The sequence below is a fragment of the Heloderma suspectum genome, chromosome 7 (assembly GCF_057233095.1).
Source record: "Heloderma suspectum isolate Gila_16-S chromosome 7, 16-S_ref, whole genome shotgun sequence".
NCBI lineage: Eukaryota > Metazoa > Chordata > Lepidosauria > Squamata > Helodermatidae > Heloderma > Heloderma suspectum.
Genome location: NC_139464.1, coordinates 68,623,450 through 68,635,870, shown reverse-complemented (window position 1 = coordinate 68,635,870; position 12,421 = coordinate 68,623,450). Strand labels below are relative to the sequence as shown.

Below are 12,421 nucleotides of genomic sequence, written 5' to 3'. Positions count from 1 at the left end.
GTAAGTGCAGCCAGACCCGGCTTTCGACGCCGAGGGCCGATCGGAGGAAGGGACCGTCAGGCAGGACGGCCTCCGGGCATGTGCAGAGGGACCCCCCTTTCCTCGCAGCTGACCCGCTGGGCTGAGGAAAAGAGGGCTGGGGGGTCAAAGGGCGGGATTGCCAAGCGGGTTTCCACTTGGGCGCATTTGCTTCTGGAAATTCAGCCCCGACGTGACTCCCCCTCCCGTACCAGCCCCGAGCAGGCAGGGTACTGGAGCCCGAGCCAGGAGAGTGGAAGGTTCTAGGAACCACTGGTGGGAAGGATGGGTCGTTTCTTTCGCCCTGATGAGGAGCGATTCCACGCGCGTGATGCTCCTGTCCTGCGTGTGCCGAGTGGTCTTCGGTATCCTTCACAGGGCAGCCTGTTGCCTCCTTTAGTTCCCAGATGTCTGGATTTGACTCTGGGGGTGGGTAGGTCAGGTGACAGTTGTCGCCGTCCAACTTCCAGCCTTCCACCACCCGGAGCTGTCCAGATGTGTTGGACTACAACTCCCATCACCCCCCTCCCGGGCAGCATTTGCCTGGACCGGAGGCAGCTGGCAAATCCAGAGGCTCCTTCAGCGCCAGAGAAGCTTGCCAGATGCCCCTTACCCAGAACGTAATGTACAGCCTGCATGATGCCTGCTCCTCTATTTAATTAACCACCTAAGCTGTAGAGTAGCTAAATCCAAAGCAAATAGGAGCTCTGGTTCTTCTAAGAGTTGTATAAAAGTGGGAATTGCTGCAAAGTGCAGCTTGTCCTGTGAAGAGTTCCGGGAGTGAGAAAACTTGGTGCTGTTGAAATTCGGTACTACTATGAAAAGCACAGGGAGTCCTGTCTGCGCTATAGCACATGGTCTCCTATCCCATGGGCAAGTCTCATCTGGTAATCTGATTGTCCCTGGAACCTGTTTTCCTCACGAGCATGTGAAATAAGAAGGGTGCCTCTGAGAGTGTGCAGAGTGTGTTTCCTTTCCTAGCTAGAGTTAGAGTGCTGGGCGTAGACAAGGGAGATCCAGCTTCAAATTCCCACGCAGCCATGAAGCAGATGCGGTGCCCTTGGCCCGGGAACTTTTTCTTGCGGCATAACCTAACTCGCAGGGTTGTTGTGAAGATATCTTGGGGGGGGGGGAGTGGGGAGGTTACATATGCTGCCTTGAGCTCCTAAGCACCAAAATACACACGATGTTTTGAAACACATGGTTGCGTACCTTTTTAAAATTGTAAGTAGCCGCTGGGGTCGTGTGTGTGTGTGTTCAGGATTGGGACCACAGTGCAAACCAAACCATAGTTTGGCCCTTTCCTCTGGAGGAAAATTGCTTCCCACCCACCCAAAGCAGCTGTCTGGTGCAGGAGGGAAGCTCTTTGGCATGGGAGGAGGGGTGGAGTAATAACAATACCGCCCCCCCCCCCGGCCGCCCATGGAGTAAAGTATTGCTATTCCCATTTTGCAGTTTGAGGAACTGGACTGAGAGGAAGTAACTTTCCCAGTGCCACTCAGTGAGTCCATGTCTGAAGACCCACCAGCTTTCCTCTGCTCTCTTACCATAGTTTAAACTTTCCGCGATTGAATTGAAGTTTCCCATGAATCCTTTCTGCTCCAGTTTTCCTACCTCATCTTAGCAGCAGATGTGCCTGCAAGGAGCTTGGCTTGCAAGTGGCTGAGGCTCCTGAGAGGGTCTCATTAAAAAGGAAGGAGATTTCTAATTAACTCCAGGGAATGAGCCACAAATGGACTGACTGCAGCCTGAAGTGGCGGGATCCATTCGAGGCGGGGGAGGCAATGCAGGCAGGCTTGGTCCATACTCACTGAGATATGGAAACACCCCTTGGGTGCCGTTGGTCCACCGGTTCCCTAAAAGGGAGAGAGGGGGACAAAGCTGCTTGTGACAGAAGCCGAGATGGGGAGAAAGAGCAGCACCCTATTGGGAAATAAACCTGCTGAGGGCTGGTGTGGCTAAGAGACTGAGAATCAGAAAGTCCCTGGCTTGGATTTTGCCTCTGCCATGAGCTCACTAGGTGGCCTCAGGCAAGCCACTCTCTCTGAGCCTCAGTCCCGCTCAATTTACCTTGCAGGGTTGTTGTAAGGATTATTACTAGATAATGTATGTGAAGCACTTTAAATGCTTGAAAGTGCTATGCACATTATTATTTTTATTATTGCTGCTGTTTCTTCCACTTGCCATTAAATAAGCAAGTTTAGATTCTTTAGATCCTTCCATAAGTTACATGGCTGCAAACTCCAGATTGGCAGAGTGGATGCTTGACGGGAAGCGCAACAGTGCCACTGCTCCGACAGATGTTTCCTATATGATGCGTGTGTTTCCAGACACATGTTGCATATTTCCACCTCTACGTTGGGGGGGGGTGCACTTAAAGTTTTTCCCGATTAGACCTATGAATCCATCATGCAGCCACGAGAGGAAAATTAACAGGAGTTTTCTAAATCAGCAGTGTGGCTCTGTTCTGTCGGAGAGACCAAGAGCAGACTGCAGTTCATGAAACCCAGACAACGCCTCGAGTTTCTTACCTGCATAATCTTTTTCTTTAATAGTGGCAGTTTAAAGTGTCATTCTTTTTCGCTGGTGGTGGAAAAATATCTGACCGTTATTCACCGTAAGAAGTGTAGATAGCAAATGAATTACTCAGGGTTTTTTTTTAAAACATACAGCCGCTTTGAGCAATTGGAAAGTTGGATGGCAACATCATGTCTACCTGAAGGCACTCTCAGTCAGTATCCGTCTTCTCCTATGTCTGTTTCAAGCATTAAAGGGCTGTTGGCTATGAAGGTGGGGGCCATAGCTCGGCGCGACAGAGCACATGCTTTGCGTGCAGAAGGTCTCAGGTTCGATCCCCGGCTTCTCCGGGGGGGCAAGGAAAGAATCCTGCCTGAAACCCTTGAAAACCGCTGCCAGTCAGTGACAATACTGGGCCAGATAGACCAACGGTCTGCCTCAGTATAAGGCAGCTTCCTACGTTTCTAAGGTTCGTGCTGCAGTAAACCAGTTAGGTTGGTGATGAAGATGTGACAGCTGTCTTAGTATTTTTGGTGCTGCAGGCTAACCCTGTTTTTTTTTCTGGAACTTACCTCTTAATTTGAGATTCTCAAGTGGCAGGATAGGATCCACCAGTAGGTCTCGGAAGCTTTGCAGCTGGGTTACCAGACAACTGCAGTAAGTTTTAAGAGCAATGAAGCGCACACAGCCCAGGAGGACTACTAGGAAAATAAGGATAGTGTAGAATAATTAACATATTATTACCCGCTCAAAGCCCTTGTGATGGGTGTACTGTAAGTCCAAATAAATAAAAAAAATCTGGGCCAGGTAAATAAATAAAATATGAAAATGCCCAGGTTTTCCTTACTTCTGTCCTTCATTGTTGAATTCACCCTCTGCCTGTACCTACCATCCTCTTCTCCCTCTCCTCTCCAATCTCTTGCCACTCAATTCTTGCCCCTCTGCTACATTTTCTAGTGGCACCGACAGCTATTTTTTCCAGACTGGAGAGATGCCTCTCCTCTTGTTACAGAGCAAACAGGGAAAACAGTGGTGGGAGAATCTGGTTGCTGATTGCTAGTCATGACTTTTTCTTAGTGTTGCTGAATGGCCTTAGAAACTTTTGGAATAGCTCTGAATGGCTGTCATACTGTGACAACCGTGGTTCTCATGTGTAGGCAAAGTGCCGCAAAAAGGTGCCAGCATCATTTAAAAAATTTCCTTGAAGCTGTTTTTTTGGTTGTTTTTTTTGTCCTTTGCATTTGGCTCATCGCTGAAAGTTCCTTATTTAAATGCTGGGAAGGTTGTATCGTGATTTATTGCAGTGTCTTACAGCTTCAAGTCCACCGCAGCAGCCTGTTGTTCATAAGCATGCTATTCTGAACAAAGAGGAAGTGCTAAATATAATCGCAATCAGATATAAATGGCTGTAAAATGTTTGAGTACCAGAATTTGAAAACCTTACGGAACAGGGCATGGACGACTTGGAGAAGGAAAGCAAAAACAGTTCACCAAGTGGCACAGCTGGTCAGAGGACCACATTCCCTTGGGGGCATCTCTTGGGGGCTGCATGCCAGGGGTGGGTGGGGCCAGAATCGGAGGTGGGTGGAGTTGAACCCAGAAGTGGGTGGGGCCAGAGCTAGGGGCAGCCCACCCGTTTTCTTTGTGCCATTCCCTTTCTCTCTTTATCACCCCTTCTCTCTCTCTCTTTCTTTCTTTCTCCCTTCCCTTCCCTTCCCTTCCCTTCCCACTAGAAATCACCCATTTGACTTTGAAAAAAAATCCCATTCACGTGAATTGGAACTCTTTTTGTGAACTGGAACTCTTGTGAATTGGAACTCTTATGAATTGGAACACTTTTTGTAAGCCTAATTGCTGACTGGGGCCAAGGAGGGGACATAGGAACACAGGAAGCTGCCCTATACTGAGTCAGTCCATGGGTCCATATAGCGCAGTATTGTCTACTGGCAGCAGGGCTCCAGGCAAGATTGTTTTCCAGCCCTACCTGGAGCTGCCAGGGATTGAACCTGGGACCTTCTACATGCAAAGCAGCTGTTCTACCACTGAGCTATGGCCTAGGTCCAGAGATGCTGTAGGCCACATCCCGCATGTGGACTGGTGGTTCCTCACCCCTGATTTGGTAGGTGCAGGGCTGGCCTTACCATGAAGCAACATAGAATTATAGACTAGTAGGGGTGGAAGGGGCCTACAAGGCCATTGAATCCAACCCCTTGCTCAATGCAGGAATCCAAGTCAGAGCATCCCTGACAGATGGCTGTCCAGCCTCGTCTTGAACACCTCCAGTGTGGGAGAGCCCACTACCTCCCTAGGTAATTGGTTCCATTGTCGTATTGCTCCAACAGTCTGGAAGTTTTTCCTGATGTTCAGCCGGAATCTGACTTCCTGTCACTTGAGCCCATTATTCCGTGTCCTGCACTCTGGGATGATCAAGAAGAGATCCTGGCCTTCCTCTCCGTGACAACCTTTCAAGTACTTGAAGAGCGCTATCATATCTCCCCTCAGTCTTCTCTTCTCAAGGCTAAACATGCCCAGTTCTTTCAGTCTCTCTTCATAGGGCTTTGTTTCCAGTTCCCTGATCATCTTTGTTGCCCTCCTCTGAACCCTCTCCAGTTTGTCTGCATCCTTCTTGAAGTGTGGTGCCCAGAACTGGACACAGTACTCCAGATGAGGCCTAACCAGTGCTGAGTAGAGGGGAACTAGTACTTCCCGGGATTTGGAAGCTATGCTTCTATTAATGCAGCCCAAAAGAGCATTTGCCTTTTTTGCAGCCACATCACATTCATGGCAATTGACATGAAGCAATTGCTCTGGGCTGAAGGTTCCAGATAACATGTCCGCCCCATTCCTCCAGCCGCTGAATACCAGTTGCTGTGGAGCAACAGCAGGAGAGGCCTATTGCACTCACGTCCTGGTTGTGGGCTTCCCATAGGCATCTTGTTGGGCACTGTGGGAAGCAGAATGCTGAACTAGATGGATCTTTGGGTTCTTAGGTTTTTCCATCTCTGTCTTCGTGTGCCACTTTAAAAGTGAGCTCTAGTCACATGGGGATGCCATTCTAGGTTTTTGCTTCAGATGCAAAAGGAGGGTCTACGATTGGCACTGACACATTGATGGGGTTTGGTGCTCCCATCGACAGTGGCTGGAGACCTGCCATTTCCCATCAGACAACCACACTGTTTTACAAAGGAGAAAGGCTGTCCTAACACGTGCCACACACACACACACACACACACAGAGAGAGAGAGAGAGAGATGAGGGAAGCTTAGAACTTAGACAGTCAAAATGAATGAAAAGCAACTAAAATTCACTCTGAAATTAACAAGAAAATAATTTGGCTAAGTTGACCCTGTTTGTTTCTGTGCCTCCCTACTTCCTTCTTTCATGCATTAATCCCTGGATTAATACTATCCTGAGAGGGGGGTGGGGAGGGGCCAGCCACCTGCTGAACTTTTCATTGCCCATGAGAGAATATTTTTTGTATCAGGGCGGTTGACTTAGTCCTTCTGTGCTAGTGGATTCTGAGAGAATAAACTCTCCTTGTCTTCACCCTGAGAAACCTTTCGTCTACCAGCAAACACAAGAACAAACCATGGTTAACAGGCTGGGTTGTTTCTCCCTCAACAACTCAGAGTTCCGGGTTCAGATGACATGGAGAACAACCCAGGAACTAGGTTGTTAAGCGAAGCAGAAGCGGGCGGGGAGACGGGAGCCAGCCCACTCATTTGCTCCCTCCCATGCATTTATCTTCACTGTCAGTGACTGATTTGCATCTATATTTATTGGTGAAGCTCAGTCTTTTTTATTTTGGCAGCAAATGTTTTAGACCTTTCCATGTTGGAGGAGTCGAGCTATTTCGGTATTTTTGTCCGCCTGCCATGCTTGTGTAAAATTGTAATTCTAGTGTTTGTTTAATGATAGTTGTTCTCTCCTTTTATTTTATTATTGTCTGGATTGTGGCTCACCCGTTTCTCTCATCTGTGTATTGTTCTCTTTATTCAGGCACTCTCCACCCATAATTGTTGCAGTTGTTTTATTCGTTTGTTATTTTGCTGGTATTGGTGAAAAGAGAAAAAGAAGCATCTCTTGGTTGAGAAGAAAATAAGCAAGGCACAACCTTGGATGTAACTGAGGTTTGTGTCCTATAGTTGCCTGGCAACCAAAATTTGCTTCTTTCCATACTGTGGCTACACAGGATGGAAGAGGCAAGTAGTGAGGACAAGAGCGGAGGGAAATTAGAGCAAGCAAGCCTGAGGTGGATGAAGCACGGTGCAGAATTAGCTACGGTGAAGAGGTCATAAACATCTTGCAACCCTGTAAGAGTGCTTCCAGATGAAGCTTTTATTGTGCAGTCCCCTTTCCACATTTTACAGGGGGTCTAGATGTTGTTATCTTCCATTTGTAACCCTCCCATGTTTCTGCCATCTTTTTTTTTTCCTACCAGGGCCCCATCTACAGGGGAGATTTACTCTGGTTCTGCTGCTCCTCACAGATGATCATGGCAGATGATGTAACCCCCACTGTGCATCAACTGCATTTTTCTCCCCGAAAAGCCACTGCTTTGCAAAGTCATTTTGCATCAGATTTTCCCATCATGGTGACTTCAGTGTGGTTTGAGAGTCTGTGTGACCTCAGTTGGCTTTGATGCAGGCTGGGGGGTGCAGCCCTGATAGGCAAAAGGGAGAATTGTATCATGAAAGGGTGGTCACAAGGAGAGGTGTTGGTTAAACATGTCTGCTTGGAAGTAACTCATTCTCTTCCATTGCACTTCACTGAGAATGCAAGCGGGGTGAAGGGCGAGGAGCAAGCAAGCCTGTTGTTTTAAACCGCTGCTCTTATGGAAGAGCGGAGGTACGCAGGACTGTAACGATTTAAAAAGCTGATTTCCCCCAAATGACCCCTATTCCTGCCAAGAAAGGGAGGACACAAGGAGAGGTGTTGGCTAAACATGTCTGCTCAGAAGTAACTCATTCTCTTCCATTGTACTTCACTGAGCACGCGAGCGAGGAGAGGGGCAGGGAGTAGGCCTCCACCCATTCGCAGCCCTACACCAGCGCAGTTGATGACATTCAGTTCTACTTGCAGGACTTGGCCCGCCCATCCCCCAACTAATGCAGTTTCAGGTGCAGTTTGCCCTGTGAGAGCAGGTTTTTAAAAAATGTATACATCACTTTACTGGCTACATTTGCTGCGGGAGGAACAAACCTGATTTCATAAAAATCCAGATTTAAATGTAATCTCCTCAGAAAGCATCTCCGTGTAAGAATAGCCATGCTGGATCAGACCAAGGGTCCATCTAGTCCAGCATTCAGTTCACACAGTGGCCAATAATCTGCCAGCCGGGAATGGTCAAGCAAGGCATGAGCACAAGAACACCCTCCCACCCATGTTCCTCAACAACTGGTGTACCTAGGCTCACTGCCTCTTGTACTGGAGGTAGCACATGGCAATCAGGACTAGTAGCCATTGATAGCCTTTTCCTCCAGGAATTTGTCCAACCCCCTTTTAAAGCCATCCAAATTGGTGGCCATCACTACATCCTTTGGTAGCAAATTCCATAATTTAACTATGCACTGTGTGAAGTACTACTTCCTTTTATCTGTCCTGAATCTCCCACCAATCAGCTTCATAAGATGACCCTGGGTTCTAGTACTTTGAGAGAGGGAGAAAAATGTCTCCCTGTCCACATTCTCCACACCATGGATCATTTTGTAGACTCTATCATGTCTCCCCTTACCCTCCTTTTTTCCAAGCTAAATAATCCCAGCTGTTGTAACCTCTCATAGGGGAGATGCTCCAGCCACTTGATCATTTTAGTTGCCGTTTTCTGCACTGTTTCCAGCTCTACAATATCCTTTTTTAGGTGTGGTGTCCAGAACTGATCACAGTATTCCCAGTGTGGCTGCACCATAGATTTGTATAGGGGCAGTATAATATTGGCAGTTTTATTCTCAATTCCTTTTCTAATTATGCCTAACATGGAGTTGCCTTTTTAACAGCGGCTGCACACTGGGTTGACATCTTCATTAAGCTGTCCACCACAACCCCAAGATCTCTTTCCTGGTCAGTCACCACTAGCTCAGATCCCATCAGGTTATACTTGAAGTTGGGGGTTTTTTTTGCCCCAATGTGCATCACTTTATATTTGCTTACATTGAACTGCATTTGCCATGTAGATGCCCTTTCTCCCAGTTTGGAGATATCCTTTTGGAGCTCTTCACAATCCCTTTTTGCTTTAACCACCCTAAATCATTTGGTGTCATCGGCAAACTTGGTGACTTCCCTGCTCACTCCTAATTCCAGATAATTTATGAACAGGTTGAAAAGCATTGGTCCTAATACAGATCCCTGTGGAACCTCACTATTTACTTCCCTCCATTGGGAGACTTTACCATTTATTCCTACTCTCTGCTTTCTGTTCCATAAGAGGACCTGTCCTCTGATTCTATGACTGCTAAGTTTGCTCAGGAGTCTTTGGTGAGGGACTTTGTCAAAAGCCTTTTGGAAGTCCAAGTAAACATGTCTACTGGATCACCCCTATCTACATGTTTATTGACACTCTCAAAGAACTCTGAAAGATTAGTGAGACAGGGCTTACCTTTGCGGAAGCCGTGTTGATTCTTTTTCAGCAGGGCTTGTCCTTCTATAATCTTACTAATTTTATCTTTAATAATGCCTTCAACCAATTTACCCAGAACAGGCATTAATCTAATGCGGCTGTAATTTTCCAGATCCCCCCTGGATCCCTTTTTGAAAATTAGTGTTACATTGGCCATCTTCCAGGCCTCTAGTATAGAGGCTGATCTTAGGGACATGTTGCATATTTTGGTTAGAAGACCAGCAATTTCATATTTGAGTTCTTTGAGAACTCTAGGATGGATACCATCTAGGCCCAGTGATTTATTTGCTTTAAATTTATCAGTAAGGTTGAGAACTTCATCTTTTGTTGTCACTATTTGCCTTAGGTCCTCAGCCTCCCTTCCTGAAAACATCAGTTCAGGCACAGGTATCTGTCCTATATCTTCTGCAGTGTAAACGGATGGAAAGAATTCATTCAGCTTCTCTACAATCTCCTTGCCTTCCTTCAGTACTCCTTTAATTCCATTATCATCCAATGGTCTAACTGCCTCCTTAGCTGGTTTTCTGTTGCTGATATATTTAAAGAATTCTTTCTTGTTGGCTATGATGTTGTTAGCGATATGCTCTTCAAAATGCTTTTTTGCATCTCTTATTGTCTGCTTGCATCGCCTTTGTGCAAGCTTGAGCTCCCTTTTGTTTTCCTCGCTTGGGCAAGACTTCCGTTTTCTGAAGGAAGCTCTCTTTTCTCTAATAGTATAGCACCCTTAACACTTCTTATTAGCCATGCTGGTGACCTCTTGGACTTGGTGCTACCTTTCCTAAATGTAGTATACATTTTAGCTGGGCTTCTATTATTGTGGTTTTGCATAATCTCCAAGCATTCTGAAGAGATTTAATTCTCTTGACTCCCTCTTTTTTCACCAGTTTCCTCATTTTAGAGAAGTTTCCTCTTTTGAAGTAAAATGTGACTGTGTTGGACTTTCTGAGCAATTTTCCACTTAAATATATATTATATCTGATAGCACTGTGATCACTGTTTCCAAGTGGTTCAACAACATTTACATCTTGTGCTAGGTCCTGGGCAACACCACTTGGGATTAAATCCAAGGTCCCCTCCCCTCTGGTCGGTTCCATGATCAACTGTTCTAGGGCACAATCGTTTAGGGCATCGAGAAATTTAACCTCTTTGTCGTGGATGGAATATGCATTTACCCAATCGATGTGGGGGTAATTGAAGTTGCCCATTATTTCAACACTTCCTTGTTTGGAGGCCTCCCTGATTTCATTTTCCATCTCAAGGTCACTCTGAGCATTCTGGTCTGGGGGACGATAGCATGTTCCTAGCACTAAATTAGTTTTGGAGCCTGGTATTGTCACGCACAGTGCTTCTGTGGAAGAGTCTACCCTTTTTACATGTTCTAGTCCACTCAACACTATGCCCTCTTTGACGTACAGGACAACACCTCCCCCAGTATGCCCTTCCCTGTCCTTCCTATAGAGTTTATATTCAGAGATGACTGTATCCCACTGTTTCTCTCCGGTCTACCAGGTTTCTGTAATGCCCACTATATCCACGTCTTCCTTTAAAACCAAGCACTCCCAACTCTCCCATTTTGGCTTGGAGGCATCTAACATTTGCATAATAACACCTATACATAGTATCCCTTCCCAGATGCCTCTGACGTGTGCATCTTTTGCTATGGGACATTGGCCCCTTTGATTGGCTATTACATTCTACCATGTACTCCTGGCCTATTTCTTCCCCTTCTACATTTGGGCAATCAAAAACTTTTTCATCTTTATCCCTTTGGGATGATTTGACCCCAACCGGATGCTTCCCAGCTCCTGTCGGCTTTCCTCCAGGGTTTAGTTTAAAAGCTGCTCTGCCACCCTTTTTATGTTTAGCGCCAGCAGCCTGATTCCATTTTGGTTCAAGTGGAGCCCGTCCATCTTGTACAGGCCTGGCTTGTCTCAAAACATTCCCCAGTGCCTAACAAATCTGAACTCCTCCTCCCGGCACCACTGTCTCATCCACGCATTGAGACTCCTAAGCTTCGCCTGTCTAGCTGCTCCTGCACATGGAACAGGTAGCATTTCAGAGAAAGCCACCTTGGTGATCCTGGATTTCAACCTCCTACCTAGCAACCTAAATATGGCTTCCAGGACCTCACGACTACATTTCCCCACATCATTGGTACCAACATGGACCACGACCACTGGCTCAGTCCCAACATTATCTACTAGGCTACCTAGAGAGCACGTGATATCCTCAACCTTCACACTAGGCAGGCAGTTCACCATGCAGTCTACACACCCATTACAAACCCAGCTGTCTATGTGTCTAATGATGGAATCTCCCACAACCACAAGCCCCCCTCTCCCTGGTGCGAGAGGATATTTGTTCGTCTTCCAAGGAATGGGTCTCTTCCTCAGAATGACGCCCTTCTTCCCCAAGACCCGCATTCTCCATGACAGCAAAGGAGCTGTCACCCTGGGAGTAGGACATAGCTAATAGGTCCCTGATGGTCTCATCCACCAACCTCTCTTAGCTTCTCCAGGTCAGCAACCTTGTCCTCAAGGGAATGAACTTGTTCTCTGAGAGCCAGGAGCTGATTACACTGAGCACACACCCATGACTTCCATCCAGCAGGTAGATAGTCGTACATGTGGCACTCAATGCAATACACTGGATAGCCCCATCCCCCTGCTGGCTTTCTACCTTCCTAACTGGTTTTTTTAATTTGGGTGTGTTTTCCCTGGAAAACTTAGTTGTTTACTATGAGAAGTTGGGGAATTTGCGTCCTTGCAAGCAGCCGTGATAGGCTACGTAAGTATTTACTTAGCCTATCACGGTAAAGGCAGCCACGCAAATGGCGGCCGCTACGCCATTTGTGTGGCTGCCTTTACTGTGATAGGCTACGTAAATACTTACGTAGCCTATCACGGCAAAGAGCAGGGGCACAAATGGTGTCGCGGCTGCCATTTGCGTCCCTGCTGTTTGCCGTGATAGGCTACGTATCATGGCTACAAGAACGCAAATGGCGGCCACAGCAGCCCTGCCGCGGCCGGCCAGGAGACCAGCCGGAGCTGCTGCATCTGCCCAAGATAAGTTCCGCCCCAGGGGGATTTCATGGGGGTGGGAGCCCGTTCCGCCACGGATTCTGGGGGTCCAGATTCTAAAGAATCCAGCCTCACTGGAATCCGTGGGGGAATTCTCTGACATCCCTACTAATGAACTGCTGAAAAGATGAAATGTATCACCAATGATTCCTGCATTGAGCAGGGGGTTGGACTCGATGGCCTTGTAGGC

General features: G+C 47.1%; 1 protein-coding gene across 1 annotated transcript in view; it reads left to right on the top strand.

Moving 5' to 3' along the window:
- The window catches only part of KCNMB4 (potassium calcium-activated channel subfamily M regulatory beta subunit 4), a 37,414-nt gene that overhangs the window by 1,422 nt on the left and 23,571 nt on the right, over window positions 1–12,421 (top strand). The window lies entirely within an intron of this gene.